Below are 18397 nucleotides of genomic sequence, written 5' to 3'. Positions count from 1 at the left end.
ATCTGATCAATGCATTTAGGGAAATCAGAAGAAAAAGATTGTGTCTGCAAGCTGATGAGCTGAGTCCTGTCCTTTTCTAAATATGAAGCAAATAGACATGACCATACCTCAAGCCTTTACAACCCAAACTAGCAAACAAAGTGCTTGCAATATGCTGCCATGGCCTCCCCGTGGCTCCTGCAGCCCACAGCCTAGGAGCCCTAGAGCTGGCCAACTGCTCCACTGCTGGCTCAGCCGACAGCTGTGGACATACTGTGCCCCTCCCCAGCTGCAGTCCATCATAGGACCTTATGAAGTAAAGAGCCATTTTGCAAGTGTCTGTGAGTTTTAAATAAAGAGGATTATTATTCATGCACAACAATGCTGAGCTCACAGCTGAACATCAAATATAGGCAAAGTCATGAAATGGTTCCTGCAAACATAGGAAAGGAGCCCTCGTATAACAGGATGTTCAGCTACCTCCATTACTTGAAATTTTACTTTCATTGAGAAGCCCCTTACAAATAGATAAACTGCTTGAATTCTTCTGGTATAAAACATCTTCTGAAAGATTGTAAAAAAAGCCTTAAAGCCAAGTTTAACTGATCTCACAATGTCAAAGTTGGAGTAAATGGCTAAAACAGGCAAAGGATACTTTTCTTGTCATACACAGTTACTTTGTCAAACATTTCAGAAACTCAAACATTAGAGAACACACCTAGTATACAAAAAATCAAAGCTTCATGTGTGCAGATTGTTGTACAAACCCATTTTCTGAAATAAAGATATTTTATGTTAGAACTAATAATACGGTGAAGCCATGAGGTTGCATACGAACTTTCACAAAACTATGGCCTCATCAAATTCAAAATACAAATTCAAATTTTTAAGTTATGATTCAAAAAAACTGGTTCCCTAAGTCTTAACAGATACTACCAAAAGAAACTAACTACATACTGATTTAAAAAACTTAGAACACTCTTCCCAATATTTTAAAATATTAAAATCTGTAAGTAATCTGCTGGGAAAGAAAAACCCAAACTGCTGTTCAATTTATAAGATGCAGAAACAATGACACAATTTCCTTCTATCAAAACCAGGCTTATGGAGATGATGCTATTGTTTTCATTCAGAAATGTTATTTTATCTTCACCAGAAAAGTACTGTGAAACTACCAAATGCAAAAGGGATTATTTTGTGTCCTGCTGTGTCCTGGAGAGATCCACAAAGCATGAAAGAGACTCTTGTTAAGCACAAGCAGGCTCTGTCCTAATGGGTGACAGAAGTAGAAGCTGTGCAAAAGCAGTATAATACAAGCTAAACAGGCCAGTTGAGTGTTGGGGTGCAAAAAAGAAGAATGATGTCAACAGCTTTGATTTTTTTTCTCTGCCTGCCAATAAAATGGCCCAACTGAGAAGTACCAGAAGCTCCCTATGAAAAAATAAAAAAAACACCAAAAAATCCCAAACCTATCTAAACAAAAAACCCAAACCTCCTTACCTTCCTCAAAAACCAAAACATCTCCCAGCCAGAAAAAAATCCCAAGCCCCAGGAAGCACTCAAGAGGAAGTATATACCCTGAAAGGGGCCTTTCCACATTATTTGTGTGTTGCTCATTGGCAGAAAAAGATCATGAAGAGTTAGGTCGCAAGAGTTTTCTCTTAGCAAACAAAGAAATCTATTAAAGATAAAATTAAAACAAATTCTGAAAGTGCCCAAGAAAGTTTTAATACATTTAACCAACTAGTACATGTGGAAAGGAAAACACCCCTAATTAAACTTGTTGCTATTGTTATTTTAAAGCAGACTGACAAGGAGCAAATTTAAGGATAAGTACACATGCTTTCTTATACAAAAAGGAGGCCTGTCCTGACAGGACTGTGAAGTACCCAGCCAACAACAAATGTTAGAGCCACTAATTTCAACACTGAAAGAGTACCTAAAGAAAACTGTAGTCTAGCTCAAAATCAGACAATAGGATTTCAGCCTGCACTGTAAAAAAATATAAAAGTAGGCTTAGAGATTCAGTTTAATTCCATTCAGCAGTAATTTAACTTTTTCAATGCTTCTGAGGGTCTGAGCTCTAGAGAAAAGCAAGCAGCTACTTCTGCTACTCTCCCAAATCTGATCCTGCACTGGCTGAAATCACTTGTGAAACTAAACACAACCCACATAGCCTTTAAATAGGGACTCCCAGGAGAGCTCCGATGTTAAGCACAAAGGATTAAGCAGCTTCTGGCTTAGTCCAGCACAGAACACATGAAATTTAGAAAGCACAGCTTCCTAAACTTTTATCTTATATTCTGTGTACTTGGTTCATCTTTTTTCTTCCCCCACAGTGAAAAAACGCCCAGCCTACAATGATGTGTGTCACTCCTTAAGCAAAGTGCCTCGGGGAAACGGCACTGGAGCACAGAGAAGCTTTGGGGAAAGGTCTCAAGGCAAGAGACAACAGCAGCTTTAGGGGTTCTTCCACTCCATCACACACAGTAGGGAACAGGAAAGTAACTGGGTCTCAGGATGATAACATTTATGTAAGCATTTGGTTTCTGGCTTCTAATTATGGGTGCAATTCTTTAAGAGTGTGACTGTGCTGTGTAGCACCCCTGGGGACAGGGGTACGGTCCCATCGTGTGCTCTTGGGGAGATACCAAGGGTGTTCAAAGATGAAAGCTCCAGAGATTGTGTGGTATGGCTGTTCTTAACACAACATTTCCAGTAAGACATTTGGGACCACACAGTGACTGACAGGCTGGGAAGGTGAGACATAGCTGCTAACAGGAATCTTGCACACAAGCCTATTTTCATTTTGTCTTCCCTAGATTTTCTTTTTAATTTTCCTTTTTTTAAAAAAGTAACATTTCTATTACTATTTAAAGAAAATTCAGCTTTTTTGATGTTAAAATCCCTTCAGTCTTTTGGAAATTCACCACAGCAGATGGGCTAGGCACATTCATCTCAAAAACTGTGGAGGACTCCATATCCTGCCATGGCAATCCAAAATGGTCCCTAAGGCTTGCTTCTTTCTGCAGACTCCTGTACAGGTTACACAGCCACCACTCCCTACACTGAGATCCCCTAGAACTGGCCACAGAATCTTAGCAGTCACATGTTGCCCACACCTTCTCTTGCCAAATCCTGTTAGTGCAAGACCAGCTGATATTGCTCCAGGCTCAAGTCTACAAGCATTGTAACGCTGTACAATAGAATTTGTTTTTCCCAGAATTCCCCAGACAATATGCTGGCAACACAAGAAGCGGCTGAAGAGATGTAATTGTTGCATTAGCAACTTGGTGCAGAAAAAATTTCAGATCCAGAACACCAGCAAGGCAATAAAAGGACAAAACCAAACACTGCCCTTTTTAAAACTCCCCTCTCCTCAGTATAACCAGGCTTCAAGGAACAATCACCTGACATCTGGGGAAGCAACATCTGTAACAGCTACCCTTATCCAGAAGGGCTGCCACACCACAATAGTATTTTCAGTCATGTCATTACAGCATGATAAATGCTTTTTTGAAGAATCATTTACAAAATTTTCCTTCAACACTAGACAAAAGCATTCAGACACACTGTTACTATAATTATTATCCATTGCTTAACCAGCATTACAAGTCTTATACAACACTTCCTTATATACACACCTGTGAGGGAAACAGGAAAAAATAAGAATATTTTATCTAGATTAAGAATATGCATCCTTCCTCTGTGATTAAGAAAATAAATTATGCACATGTGTGTGTGCACATGTGCAAGTAAGTGGATGATCTGGAAAAATCTTACATTTCTCATCAATCGGAACTGAACTCACTCCATTTGAAGTTAAACTGCTCTAAGCTTGAGCCAAAAGGTACAGTATTAGAGGCATGTTCTTTGCTAGACTAAATGAAGTTTCTACAGATTTTTAGTATTCTTATTTTTTCCCAGTACACCTAAGTTCTCCAACTCCAACAGACTCTGGTGACCTAGGTACTCGACAATTTAGGACAGCAATATCTTCTTGTGAAATCAAGTACATGAGATGCTTCAGACAAAATCTGTATAAATATGTATGGCATTACGCATCACTTAAAAAGACTATTAATATGATTGTAATCTGCTAATCTGGTCTCCCATCTTACATCTGTGTCAACTTCTGGGAGAAGCATCAAGGGAATAATATCAGTTGGAACATGGTGGAGATAAAAAAACTGTCATACTGAAAAAAGCATCTTCCAAATGTATTTGTTTCAGCTCTCTTAATTTTGTTTCTTGATTATGTTTGTATCTACTCAGAGGGGCAATATGAGCATAAATTTCTCTAAAATATTGCTTTGACTATATCCATCTATTCCTCCTTCCCATGGTAAATCAGTCTCCCTGCACTCCCTTCTAAGGGCTGTCAAGTCTAGCACAATATTGACTTCCACATTTCTAAGTTAATTATTAAATCCTTCCCCAAAAGTTTATGGTCCCAGTCTTCAACCAGCCATTAGTTACATTATGAAGCAAGTGCTTCTGTTTTCTCTCCCTCAGAGAAGATGGAAACATACCAAAAACATCTACAAAACTATCTGGTTATCCTCCAAATCACTCCTTTCCTGCCAAGCACGGAGAGGCTCAGCAGCAAAGCAGCAGGTGTGCCAAAACCATTGTTCATCCTGACAGCCACCACAGTCTGCTTCCTTCACTCCTCAGGCTGTTTATCATGTTCCTCTGGCCTTAAACAGAGAACTCTTTAACCTGGAATCATTCTGCTCGGGTTTTTAAGACACCTAACAACTCTTGAGACCACTGTCATAACCTATAGACATAACTACAGTATTAATTAACAACTTCAGAAAACACAAACTACTGTATGTCCACTACAACACTTAACTGTGAAAAAACCCCAAGAGGCTTCCAAACTGTCAGTTATAATAATGGTAATAAAAAAGCCTACCGCTTCTCTAACTTCCATGAAATACTGTGTTCTGGGAAGAGGATGTATCATCTCAGACAACCTCTGAGAGGAACGTTATTAAATAACCAAATGAGGCCAAAATCTTGGCCACCAAAGTAGTGCAAAGAGAGCACTTCTCCCTCCACATGAGTGCTCTGGGGCAAGCAATTCACAGTTAGGCTCACAGAAGCAAATTCAGCTCACAAAATTAGCACTTTTGGAGGGATGGCAAGAGGAGAGGAGGGGGCGTGCTTTATTTCCTACTCGGTTAGTAACCTGAATTAGCTTATCAAGAAATTATAGTTAGGGGAAGGACATTGGGACTTCATCTTCCAGGTATGGATCAGATGAATCCTGCCTCTGAAGACCATAATCAATGTTTTTGTAATTCTTGCCTGCTTTAGGCTGACTGAGAAGTTATTCCTTCAAAAAAAGGAATGCATTAGAACAGGTAGAATGTTTATTATATTGAATGTCAACCACTGGAACTGATACATAGATTATTCCCCCTTCTTCAGCCTCTCTGATGACAAAGTCTAGAACAGGATTTATCATTTGGTGGAATTAGAACTTCTGCTTAGTGTCATCAAACATATCAAAATAGTGAATATTTTGGTTTCTTTATTTTTTTTTTAAGATCTAGAAAGTTAAAAAATTACGTACTTTTTACTAAGCTGAACTGTGAAAAGTATGAAACAGTAGTGACAGACTTCAATCACAAAATTATTACTTATTTTGGAAACAAGACCCTTGATAGAAGGCAGGGGATCAGGTAAACAGATAAAGCAAGTTGACTTTGATAAATCAGCACATTAAAATACAAGAAAAGCTCTACAGATGTTTAGTACCTCATTTCATTTCATTATCAACTTTCTCACCCAGAATTCAACAAGTAGAGGGAAGGAAAAACACACTAACTTAGCAAAAAAGCAGTCTGGAGCACTTCTGACTAGGTAATTCTTAGAGTATAAAGTAAGATGGGAAATGAATTGCCAACATCTCTTCCAGCTCTAACAACTGATATGGTGAGAAGAGATTCTGACTGGTCTTATCTTCAGATTTATCATGGATACTATTAGACAGAAAAAGTTATGCCATGGTGGACCAGAGGCACCTTATGTCTTAGAAAGTACCTTTCACAGAGGTAGAACATCAGAAATAAAGAGTACACATATGAAACACCAATAGCTAGCAGGACTGGAATGCTGAGAAGCAAACTATTTAACAAATTCAAGCAACACTCTTTCTTTGTATCTTAGAAACAAAAGCTAGCCACATTGAAAAGCAGAATTTTCTCTTTCACTACCATATGTAGGAGAGAAATCTCATGACAACTTTAATTCAATCAAAACAGTCATGTCACAGTGGTGGTGATGCTGACTTAAAAATCAGAAAAACCTACCTTCAGAAGCTGCTTTCTATTTATTGTGTGGATTCCACACTGGTATCACAACAGAAGCTGGAGATCAGAGCAAGTTGGGAAGACTGAGGACTCCCTGTGAGAGTAACTGGTCTGAGTAATACTTGCACAGAAAAAATATTTAAGGGAGGAGGAAAGAGCTAGAATAGCATGGGAGGGGATAACCTGCTGTTTCAAACAATAGGAAGCTGTTAAAACAAAAAAACAAGGGCCTCCCTAAGCACAGGAAAGTCTCATTCAAAAAGCATTGCCCCCACTGCCACCTACCAAGCAGGCAGCTCTGACAACAGAGATAAGGCCAGAGGCCCAGCCCTGCTTACCGACAACTCCCCTTGGACACAGTGCCAGGCAAGGAGGAGGAAGGTTTTCCAAATTGTTTTATAAAAGAGACCAGACTGGGGGCAGGGGAGGGGGAGATCAGGCTGCTAGGGATGACTTCATTTTACAGCAGCAGCCTGCCTGTGCAAGGCACGGCTCCCCTCAGTGTAACAAGTGAAGTGGAGAGGTTCCTGCAGACTGCAGTTAAATGTCAAGGATTGTTTTCTCATAGAAGAAATTGATAACCAGGAGCAACATGTCACTATTTAACAGAAAAAATGGAAACTACTCAAAAGATGGCTTCAGTTTTGGTCCCTCAGTTTACAGCCCTGCAGTTGCAATACAAACTTAAAAGCAGTTTTTCAAAGAACAATTATTGCAGGACACTTCCTGGAACTATCCCCTGTGGTTCAAAGCCGGTGATACAGATCACGGAAAAAAGAAGTTTGTTAGAAAAACGGCTTCCTATCCCCAAAACCTCCCATAAGCTCAGCAGTAGCATTACTACATGGTTATTCCCAGACACTCCTACAGTACAGTTCCAGGACATGAGTGCCATCTGCATTCAACATCAATTTGTTCTTCTAACATGGTCACGTTTAGAGCACAGACAGGGAGAATTACTGTATATCCAAGACCGAAACAGCAGTAAAGAAAACTCTGGTTATGTTACAAAAAAAACCTCAAACCAATGCACACCACTGTCTTGCCACCCCAGCACAATATAATGCTAACAGACTCAGACTGAAACATAGTAATGCTTTGGACCATACAAGGAATTGAAGATACTATCCCCACAGGGACCATTTACCTAACAGAACCAAACAATGCAAAAAGGAAGCATTTGGAATACAATTAAACTGGTTTGCCTCAAGAACAATTTAGTCTTGCAGGATAGAAGGGGCTGAGCCAAGTTTTAACTATATCTTTCCATAATGATAGACTTTTGGAGGGACAAAAACAGGAGAACAAGAAAGGAAAAAATACAGCAAAGGCAAAATATTCTAACCGGTTTTATCTCATGATGCTTCTACATAGCTTTTTTTTTAAGATTTAGTGTGATCAAATTTCAAATAAATTAATTTTCTAAAGTGCACTGACAGTGCCATAATTGTGAACAAAAAACAGTCCAATGTTCAGTAATTGTGCTGGGCTCAAAACCTCCTCCACAGCTGTGCATGGTCAAACCAATGAGTTAACTGTGCAGTACTCCTTCCTCACACAGCTTGTTTCAAGGAAGCCAAATCACTTAAGAACACCATTTGCAACACCAACACAGACTTTTTCCAGGTAAAAGCGATATGCTAAATCTCATTTTTAGCATACAGAAAGAGTGACCAAGTCTTCAAGGCATCTCACACTATTACTTGGATCTGTATGTTTACTCTAAAGTATTTGTAGAATTTCACCAAGAGGTAGCAAATCCATTTGCTCAAGTGGCATTATTTCCATGACACAATGACCCAAGGATGGTAAGCACTCCTACAGAGAAAATACTGGTCTCTACACTCCTTTAGTCCTCTTCCTTCCAAAGGACAAAGCATTTTGCCTTTTCTCCTCAGACACGAACACCATATACATCTCCCATGACTCCACTGACTTCCTTGCTGAAGTGATGCCAGCCAATGCTCACAAAAGGGCAGAAGCATCTAAATCAGTAACATCACGAGTTCTGTGGTACTGAAGACTGCAAATTCCTGTTTGCTTCAGCCTCAGTTTCCATAATTTTGGAACACTTTTCAGCTTTTTGATGAAATGCTTCAGGTGTCCACACATACTTGAGTAACTGGTAGAAATATGGATCAAATTGTGGACATTTTCAAACACCTGCTCTGACATAATTTTGCACAATCTCTCAGCATGTGGATAGTGGAGACTATTACCTGTCTAAACAATAACCAGTTCTTCAATACTTTAGTGCATGAACAAAGCATGAAAATTATTTCTAAATGCTCTCTTGAAAGCCAGATAAGTTCTGCTTCCATCACACCTAAAATTAAAACTTTTTAAAATCATACAGCAGCAAAGGACAAGTAAGTGTTTTACTACTAAAACAAATCCCTCTGCATTAAACAGAAAATAAGAGTTCACTCTGTGCTGGTAAGGGTCAGAGAGTTCAAACAGCATGCAGTGCTCCATGCCTTTAACAGAAGCAGGAGGACAGGTCTCCAGCTGAAGAACAACAGTGCTACTGCACTCACAAAAGAGAGCTTTGCCAAACACATCAGCTAAGAATCTGACTCACTGCCACCAAACTAAGAAAGAATTCAGAGCAATTACCACATTTCTGCACAGAACAGGAAGAAAGGCGGGAGGAAAAAATCATTTCTAACATTTCATCTAAATTAGAAGAGCACAGCAACCCTCAAACTGTTCTGGTCAAGTACTGCAGCCCCTAGGGCAACTGGGACAGCAATGCTAGCAATTATACATCCATCCACACAGAAACCTCAGACAGAAAGGAGGCAGGAAAACCAGGAACTGAAACCAGGAAAACTGAACCAACAGAGAGAAGCCCAAAATCTCTCTCTACCTTCCTTGCTTTTTTGCTTTGGTCCAGCAATCTGAAGCAAATGTATTTGCATATAACCCCATCTATTAAAAGCACTCATACCAACAGAATGGCATGAGTGCCATTGGCAGCCAAGATAAAAAGAGATAGCCAAGAAAAATTACAAAAGCATAAGTTAAAACAAAAACCTGAAGAAACAAAGTATAGATGACAGAGCTGAAACAACCATTCTCTTAAGACTGAAAACAGTTCTTTTCCAAATGTTAGCAGAGTCACATGATTATGGCTTCCTTCTGCATTTGCACATCTTTTAGCTTCCTACCTAGCAAAGGCTATGCTAGCCCTTCCCTTCACCTTCATATAATTATCCACCACAACACTCCCACTCACAGAGCTGTAAATGTCAGCACACTTGGTACAGTTTAAATATTGTAAGTTTGTCTACATGGTGAAGTCAGGAATAAATGCAATGTGGTAAAGATGGAGTTTCTTGACTTCCAACAAAGAAGCTGGTTGCAGAAGTTCCTGCCCACCTTTCACAGATCAGTTCTTACTATTCTCATCTGATGCTCTGTTCTGCAGGTGGCAACCAGTGTAGGACCACATTACAAATTGCCTCATAAAAATAATGTGATAAATATTTAAATATTTATAAAATAAAAAATAACCAGAAAATAAAAGTATAAAGTGTGCTAGTTTTATAATGTTATTCAGAATACAGAGCAGTCCTGCAGTATGCACTTGTAATTGGCACAACATAGACCAGCAAATTAGAGAGGGGTACGGGAGCAGAGAGTTACAACAGCTTCTTTATGAGCTTTGCCACTGAAGTCAAGACACCATGTAGATGTACTAGTCAATCCCCTAATTTCTAGCACAGGTAACTTACAGTATGCTTTATGATGCTGTCAGCTGTGCCAGGCTGACAGCTGCTACCAGGGTGGATCTGTTCACCATCATGTGTCCCTTCCGCTCCCCTTATGCTAACACTGGTAAGATTGCAAAATGACGTATAACAGGGTGGCAAAAAACAGTTGGCAAGAAACAACTCCGCCAATGGAAATTTTATTTTTTCATTAGCTTTCTCATTCAAAAGCAGGAAAGTAGGCCGGGTGAACAATGCTTCTTGACAGTGGCCTGAAGTTAGATCCTCCTACCGAGATAACAAAGCTGCCCCTCCATCTGCAGTCAGATGGCTGTGCAGCAATTGGGAACACAGACTGAAGGTGCAGTTTCATTTAACGGAGGAAACAGAAGACTGTGTCAGGCTGTGTGTTTTCCCTAATTCCCACTGCTTCCAAGCACTGCATCGAGCTGTGAGCCACTTGCAGGAGCCACTTCAACCAAGAGCTGAACAGGGAGAGAGCAGGAGCATCCTGTCAAGACCCAGCTACCTCCTCTGCTCTGTCCTTAAGCAGCTACAGTGAAGCTGCACTCCAGGAAAGATCAGTTTAAAATAACTGATACAAATTAAACCCCCTGGTTCACGTTTTCAAGCCTCTCTCTTTTAAGTAAATACATTCTTCTAGGACACTAGTTTTTAACTTGGAGAATGCATCCCCTGGGCTTTTAAGAAGTCTGAAAACAGATGATTGCCCTCTTCACTGAAAATCTCTGAGGTCAAAAAAGTTAATTCTGTGGATAGAAAGCAGTGACCATCAATAATTTCTTTTTTGGAGTCTGAGGAGGGTGAAGAAGGTAGGTTAAGAAAGAAAAGCTCATGTTCCCACATCAACAGTGCAGTTTTCAAGAGGATGGAAAAAAGCCAATAAAAAAAAAATCTAACAACAGTCTAACAAACTTTAAGGCAATGTGTTCCAACATATTGGGCAAATACATATGCTGTACTTAGCTGACCTTTTCCACATGGCAAGACAACTGTTTAATTAAGGTCTGGAGTGGGGAGGCACAGCAAAATCTTGCTTTTACTTCATCAACATATACTTGGAATCAAATGGATGCCAATTAAAAAAAATAATAATCCGTTCTGTTTTCTCTTACGATCCAAGTTACTTTTTTTATTAAGTCGGGCAAGCCAGAGCTATTCAAATAGCTTGTAAATTACAAGATGAGCAAAATTATTTTTTTTGCCTTTTTCATATAAAAGAATCACCAAACCAAACATAGTGCTGTTTTGGTAGTTAAAAAAGAGAATGAGAAATATTTTTCAAGGCTACTCAGACATTGACTAACATGAGGACAGAGTTTTTATGCCCCCACTTTCCTTCAGCCTCCCAACTGCTCATTCTCATCCTTGTGCAACCTTTCAACATGGCAACACAACAACCTGGTCAGGGTAAACAGCAGCCAGGTGGAAAGACAGGCTAGGGTAGTTTGAAGTCAGATCTGCTCCTCAATATTCCCTACACAGCCTCCACAAGCTATGGAAAGACTTGGGGTGCTAGTACCAGTTAAATTAGTTTAGAAAACATCTGTTCAAATAAAATCTAAACTAGCTTTAAAAACAAGCTTGGGATCAATGAAGTGGAAACAATTACCCTTCATAGGTGAAGGGTACTATTGTCATAATTCCATTCCAAACCATATATTTGACAAACAAATCTGGACCATTTATAATTTTAAGAGTAAAAATTTGGTACATACACTCAATATTTTCCACTTAATTGACAATAAAAGCTATTTTATTTCTTATGTGTATGTGCGACAAGGCAAAGCGCTCCTCACTGAAGCCAGTCTTTCTGGCAGATGTATCAAACAAACAAAAATAAATACTGGGAGAAAAACAAAGTGCTAATACCCTGAACACATTACTACGAATGCATCCTGCTAGCAAGTTGACTTTCTGCATCTAGGAACTCTTAACAGTGACTCAAACTAGTTTTACCTGTAGCATTGGGAAGTTTTGGAGACTACAAAAGCCAGGGTTTAATAGTTACTAAAGACAAGCAAGACTCTAAATACCACTCTTTACCACAGAGGTAACACCACAAATACCACAAATAACTGCACTTCTTGTTTCTACTACCCTCCTAAAACCACCACAAAAACAAGAAAAGCAATTCCATTGCATACTTACTCCCAGTGACTGCCAAACACAGCGCACTGCATTTAATCCATCCTGCTTTTTGTAACTTCCACCTCAGTAAGTGGACCCAAGCCAAGAGAATGTTTTATAAATATCGTATCAAAAAGAGAAGGCAAAAGGTCTTCTTGACTGCAAGTAAGACACTAGGTTATAGATACCTGTTAGTCTAGCAAAGCACTAAATTAAATTTCTTGGTCAAAGCATGAGCACATTCTTTGAGTGACTGTGATGCCATGCTGTGTCTAAAGCCAAAGACAAGTCTCCCGTCACCTCTGCAGATGGGAAAAACACACACACACACACAGAGAATTTTATGCCTTAAGAGGCAAGGTACAAAATCATTTTCCTGTAGAAAACAGAATTTCCTGTGGTTTAAATATGATCTCAGGTTACTGAGGAATTAATTTAGAGTTTGACCAAGTTAGGAATCAGGAAACAACTTTTCCTACATAAGGCACACATATGGCACAGAACGAGCATAACTAGAGTGATAAATCTGTATCCATTTTTCCTACACTTATCAAGAACTTACATAATTTTGGGACCCTAAATTACAGCACACAACCTGTAAACCTTGAATCTTAGCAATGCTGTGGTGCTTGACAAGAGATTTGCAAGAAGTCTTGAGAAAGAAAATTGTGCAAGTTTGTTTCACCTGCCTGCATCAAATAAAATCAATGCTTTCCAGCCTCTTATCTGACATAAAAAGGAGGTAACAGCTTGAAGATGTAAGATTCACTTCGGAAACTAACTTGCACCATTGAAACCCAAATGAAAGTAATCTTGGCTGCATTACTTTTATATCACTTAATTTAAAAGAAAAAAAACAAGATCACAAAGCCATAGTAATAGAGAAGGTAATGAAACTCATAAAATATTCTCTTACACAATTTCACATCCTGCATTAATTCTTTTCTGTTCTATTTTTGTCCTATGACTGAACCTTGGCAGACTGATGTGCAACCAGGATGTACATACATATAGCATGGAACTCCCCAAGAGCATTTAAATTCATGCCACAATACTGAAAAGCTGAAAACAAAAGTCAATGCCAGACGTGATTCCAGGAATCCTCCCAATCACTATGGGGGAATTAGTATTTTAAAACAAACTTTTATTTGCAATTCATAAAACTAAGTCCTCTATGAAAATGTGTCATTAGAAAGAAGTGGGGGAGCAACAGCAATTCTTGAATCAGCTTTCTTTTCACCTTTAAATATTTTCTAATAATTTCATTAGAACATTATTTCTTAAAATTTCATGCACCTACAGAAGCAGTTGCAGATGCTTGCAATTCAGTGACTTTTTCAACAGTATACAGAATCACATCTTGTGATGGCTATTGTTTATTTCACAGTCAGTGAAATTAAACTGGCTGAAGATGCTAAATATGAACAAGAAGGGTAAGAAATAGGTGATGACATCCAGAGAAAACAGTAAGCCACTTGATAAAAATCTATGGAAAGTCACATCTGTCACAGTAATAGGTGCTGTAATGAAAAAATATACTTAAAAATTAAAGAGATTTTCAGGTAGGAAAGTAATTGACCAGATTTCACCCTGTGGACTAATCCTGCTATGACCTGGATTACCTTACCTGTTCACCTTAGCCTGGTGTCCTAACGCTGGAACATCCCACTGGGCCACAAACCTGCTTCTAACACAACACCCATACTCTCTGCATAAATATGGAAAAAAAAAAAAAAAAGAAAAAAGAGTAGTAAACACTAGCATAATGTGACATTCACTCCGTTTCCTCTCCCTGAGGTGTGAGGCATACATAAAGAACAAGTATACATTAATACATCTAAAGACTCCATTGGTCTTAAAGCATGGTAGATTAACATACTTTATCCCATTAAAAAGCCCACTGTTAATATGTCATTTGGGATGATGCATTTTCCAGGACAAAGGCCATCAGGGCTGATCTATCTATGCAGGATGCCCACTACAAAGACCAATACAGAATACCAAGTAGTATGTGAACATCAGCAGCTAAATTTAGAGAGCAAAAACATCACCCACTGCATACTGATTAGACTGAAATGCTATCAATGCAATAGAAAAAAGAAACCTGCAGAATAATGGATTCAGAGGTGTGCATTCAAAACCAAAAATAGCACATTTCTTAACATATACATACATATATAAAAGTATTTTTATTTATTTAAAGAAAGACTTAATCCAGAACCCTGCTCTGCAGATAAGAAGAGACTAAATCTACTTTGGAATCTAATGCAAAAAATTAGATGTGGTAGAGATGGGCATTTCCAAACCAGGACTTCAAAGGGAAGTCTTAGCCTACATTTTTAGCATAAGAATGCCCAAGAGACTTTTGTCTAGTCTAAAGAACCAAGCCTGCTAAAGCCATGTTTTACTTGGTCACATCCTTCTGCTACCCAGAAAATTACAGAGGTCCTCATGCCAACTTTAACTTCACAGGACAATTCCCTTGAGCACAGATTTTTTTTCTTTATTTCTGCCAATTTTAACTTATCTGGTGAAAAGTGAACATATTAGCCAGAAAATAGAACTACAAATATAGAAGTCTATTCATCATGAAGATTAAATGAATGTTCAAAGAAAGATTTCAATGCCTCCACTCACCTTATAAAGAAAAGAAATCCCAACCAACCAATAAAAAATACAAAACTAAAAGCCCCAACCGATGCCACAAGCAATCCATTGCCTTTCTTCTCCAGAACCAGCAAACATAATTCCTGTGCATACAAACATTTAGGTGGTGTAGATTCCACACATGCTTACACATTGTGACCTAACTGGCAAAAGGTCTAGTCTCCTTTCCATACAGGTGCGATATAATCTTCCATCTGACATCCTTCCTCTAATCCAAACCCTGAGCGTTTGGAATTGCCTGATTTACCCAAGTATTAAGAGTTAAATTTCACGCAGCACTTTCTATCAAGGACAGTAGGTACACAGCACAATTCATCACCATGGAAAACAGAATCAACTAAGGCAGTATCTGATGCTCACTTACTATCTAAGCAACAGTTTAAACAAGTAAATACAAATGAAACATACAACATGATGGATGGCCGTATTACAGAAAAAAAAAAAAAAAAAAAGAAAAAGGTAACGATTAAGTTTGCAAATAATTAAACACCCTGCACACAGCACATTTTTCCCGTCTAGCCTGCTGAGGGAGAAAACCTCTCATGTGCTTATACGGCAGGCAGCCCCACACAAAACAAGCCGACACCTGCTGCAGCGGCCCCGCACTCAGACGCCTTCCCGCCGCCTCCCGGCTCCCGCCGCCTCCCGGCTCCGCGCGCTCTCCGCCGCCCCGCGCACGTGCGCAGCCGCCGCCGCCCGGTCCCGCGGCGCGGGCAGCGCGAGCGGGAGCCGCGGCCCCGCCCCATGACGTCATCGCTCCGGACGCGCACCTGATCCACGGCAGGTTGCGCCTTAAAGGGGCCGCTGCGGCCGCAGCCCCCGCTGGGAAGGCCGGCAGCGGCCGCGCTCGGGTAACACCCAGATTCCCCCGTAGGATGCGCTGTGCCGCCCCACGCCTTCCAGCGCCTCGCCGCCACCTCTCGGCACCGCCGAGAGACCCTTCAGCCGCGCCCTGCCCTCAGACGCCTGCAGCCCTCCTCCCCGGAAAGAACTATCCCAGGGTGCCGATTATGTAAATAATTTGGGCAAGCAAACCACTCACCTGGTGCATTTTAGGGACGCACTTCAAATCCTTTCCCATTCTTTCTACAGCTCTTTTTAAGAGGAGGCCCTGGCCACAGTAGGATGTGCCTCTGATTTTTCCCATCCAAGAATCCAAACAGCTACAGTTTTAAGAACCTGAAGGCCACAGCTTCCCTCTTTTACCCCAGAACCTCAGTGTCAGTCTGCCCATTGGTAAAGGACAGCTTGACCATTCTCAGTGCCATGTTCAGAACAAGACACTGAACAAAACCTGCTGTATTTCTGCCAAAAGAAACCAGCCAATGGCACAAAACTGATAGCCGCCTAGTTTGTATCAACAAATAAGACACACTCAAAATGCAATTAGGTCAAATCAAACTTATGACTATCCTCCTCCCTAATCGAAATCAATTGTCCTCTTACCCTGCTCAGTGATCCTCTCTACTAAGGAAATGTGCTGGAGGACAAGAGACCTTTAAATCAGTATCTGCATCACTTCAAGTCAAGACAGGAATATAAGATGAAATGGGGAAGAGAAGATAATGAAATGGAAGATACAAATACTAAAAGTTCCTATTCAAAAAGCAAATTTGAACAGAAACATGACAGTTTCTATACTGTCATCCTTCTTATTTCTATCTACCCACATCTATCTATTTATAGCCCATTTATATCTAATCCATACAGAAAAATACTATTCTTACATAGCCAGACATGAAAATACATCACTCTCACCTAAACCTCAAGGAGGTTGCTGGGAATTCTCAAGGTGCAGGCACTTTTTAAATTTAATCTCACTACTGTTATCAGCCATCAGTCTAGACAGACTACAAGGATTAACCATCACGTCTTCCAGCTTTCAGGGCAACTTCATGCAAATGAATTCATCTTTGTCTGCTCCAATTCCTCATCTGTAAAATGGACAAATGACACTTCCTATCCTAATTCTCATGCATGCTTGCAGGGATACTTCCTCCTTTTAGATAACAAAGATGCAGTAATAACAAAGCACAGCGTCACACATCCTCCAACTAGTACCAAAAAGCGTTTATGTAGCTTTCCACAGCTGTTTCCAAATAATTATTTGGTTCTGCAGAAGTTCCCCTTTTTCTCTTTGTTTCTATGCATGGGTTCCACCATCAATTATACCAGCAGTCACCAAAAACAGTGCTGGCCATTGGAAGTGCAGCTTTCAGAAAAGAGAACAGACAAAATTCTGCTGTGCATATGGAACAGACTGAATTGTACTTTATTAACACAATATATTACAACCTCATACATAAGCTTCTGCTTATTTCTTTGTTAATTAGGAGAGAACATAAATACAGATATAATCAGATACTTCAATTCCATTCAACTCTTATTTTTCCTTATTGAGATTAGAGCTTCCCCCCTCCAGTGACATTTGTAGGCACACAGATGTTCAAAACATTATGTTTAGACCCCCTTTTTCCCTCTGCTCATTTCCCTGAGTACTTACAAAATCTGTGTTTCTGCTTTAGTGAGCTTAGTTGCCTAAGATTACTATACTAAATAATCCAGACTATTTTCCAGAAAATGATGAATGTGATACAGCATGTTTTCTAAAACAGAATTTCACTTTCATACTAATCTCAGATTGCATGGGGACAAAAGTTATACAATCTTATTTTATTTAGGTACTTAAAAAAAGTAAATGCTTAATGCTTCTAGAACTAAGGCACCTCATCCCCTCAGTTCCCTAGGCTATTATTTAAACATGAAAATATTTTGCTTCATTCTAAGGTGAGGAAGTGTATGGAACAATCCAAACAGTTATACTACACTATAATTAAAAAACCCTACTTATTGTCAAAAGCTAGGTTGCCAGTTAGTGCAAGTTTCAATTCAGCACCTCATTTGCTAAAATTTTAGTGGCAAACACACAGTGGGATTTTATTTTAAAGTATATTCAGAACAGACTATCTTAAATATTGATAACAATAAATGTCAAATTTAAATATATTTAAATACACTTTTCCCTAAATAAAAGTAGTTTCAATCAGTTTAAAATGTCATATTAAAAAAAAAAAAAAATAAGCCCTTGTTTGGTTGTTATCCATCCTGTTTGGTGTCTTTTTGATCGCTGAGCTCCCACCCTTAGAGAGAAGTGTGCGCAACTTCAATTGGAGCCTGGAAGTCAGCTCTTCACAGCTGACAGATTGACTATTGTCTGTGACATGTTTGCAGTGCTATTGCTTATCCAGACTATTGTGTTGCCTTCCTGTTGCCTTCCCCTAGAACTATTAAATTAAACCAACATATTTACAGATATTACCATCCAACACAGCCATTCCACTAACAGTGTTGAATAAGCAAGACTTAATAAATAAAATTACAGCTCAGTTCTGTCTTGCATAGTGAAATCACAACAAAATGACTTCTGAACTTTATTTTATGTATGGAACACTGGATTTTTATCAGTAGCTTAAATAAATTCAGTGTACTTTTAGTTCTCTAAATAAATTGATGCCAGTTAGAAGCACTTAGCTACTAAGTTTCTAATGTAGCATTTTAACATCA

General features: G+C 39.3%; 1 protein-coding gene across 3 annotated transcripts in view; it reads right to left on the bottom strand.

Moving 5' to 3' along the window:
* Nucleotides 1–15489, bottom strand: part of USP54 (ubiquitin specific peptidase 54) — a 61125-nt gene extending 45636 nt beyond the window's left edge. For all 3 annotated transcript variants that reach the window (XM_033515567.1, XM_033515568.1, XM_033515569.1), the window contains exon 1: nucleotides 15420–15489. The gene's annotated coding sequence lies outside the window, so the exon portion shown is untranslated. The remainder of the gene's footprint in view (nucleotides 1–15419) is intronic.
* Between the last annotated feature and the right edge of the window lie 2908 nt (nucleotides 15490–18397).

The sequence above is a fragment of the Parus major genome, chromosome 6 (genome assembly GCF_001522545.3).
Source record: "Parus major isolate Abel chromosome 6, Parus_major1.1, whole genome shotgun sequence".
NCBI lineage: Eukaryota > Metazoa > Chordata > Aves > Passeriformes > Paridae > Parus > Parus major.
This window is presented reverse-complemented; position numbering and strand designations above follow the sequence as displayed.